Consider the following 1,058-nt stretch of genomic DNA (forward strand, 5'->3'; position numbering starts at 1 on the left):
AGGTATCTTGTGACAGCTACTAAAAATTGTATTTTCTTCCCAAAGCTCTCTGAGAAGTTTGCAATTAAAAATAGTAAGAATCTTGGTAGCCCAGGAGGATTTCACTTGTAACAATTTTTTTTCTAAATTGGGGTCTGAATCACACTTGCCTGCAGTCCTAGATATTTTGTTCAATATATAGTGATGTGTTTAAGTGATTTGAAAAACAAAGACTATATTTGGGCTTAGGGTATGGGTGTCCCTTTGGTATTTTTTTTAAAGGCTTTTCATTGCTTGTTCTTAGGCCTTGATGGACAGGATCTGGCAAGACACTGGTTGCTGCTGACAAAGGTAGAATTTTCAGTTTGGATTGATAATATTCAAGCTTTGTGCAGTGGCAGTATTGTAGCCAATGAGGTTTATCCGAGGCGCGATTATTGCTAATTGATTGATAATATTCTATTCTAGGATGGTCATGTAAGCCAGCAGAATTAGTTACGACCTGCCAAATCAGTGGATTCACTTGAGTAGGCACTTAGAGCCAACATTTTCCTGCCATGTACCCTGTCATCTTTTTCTTGGCATTTTCTGAGTCGATGAGTCAGTCTGTAATATTTACTGAGTGGCTTCTGGGTATAGAATATGAGGCGCTGTATCAGGAACTATAAAAACTGTTCAGAGCATGAGGGACTGTACATACATCATGTATCATGGGTTACATATGGAAGAAAAACCATCAACCTCTGTGGTTAGAATTGTCAATCAAGGTACTTGCCAGTTCAAAAATCTTCTCCTGGGAAGCCTCATAATGTCTGTTCATACCTACATGCTCTATGATGCGGTCCTAATGAAAGGTTGGTATAATCTGCACTTCATATCTCCACCACCTTAGACTCAGGGTGGATCTGACCTAAATCCAATCATTTGTTGACTGGTTAATGATGTATCATTGCTCAGAATGACCTAAGGATAAGCAGCAATGCCACCAAGGTAGGGCTTGAGTAGGGAGTGGCCAATGTCTATGGTTGAAGTCATTCAATTATTTGAGTTTCTATTTAGACATCAGAATTGCTACTAGA

At 39.0% G+C, this 1,058-nt stretch overlaps 1 non-coding gene across 1 annotated transcript; it reads left to right on the plus strand.

Moving 5' to 3' along the window:
• The first annotated feature begins 362 nt into the window (after nt 1-362).
• LOC123836188 (U4 spliceosomal RNA) lies at nt 363-509 on the plus strand. The gene has a single exon (XR_006788891.1). It is a non-coding gene; the product is annotated as a U4 spliceosomal RNA (small nuclear RNA).
• Nucleotides 510-1,058: the final 549 nt, after the last annotated feature.

This window comes from Mirounga angustirostris, unplaced genomic scaffold (genome assembly GCF_029215605.1).
Source record: "Mirounga angustirostris isolate CCGP_5_RB_7025 unplaced genomic scaffold, mMirAng1.0.hap1 SCAF_7, whole genome shotgun sequence".
NCBI classification, from domain to species: Eukaryota; Metazoa; Chordata; class Mammalia; order Carnivora; family Phocidae; genus Mirounga; species Mirounga angustirostris.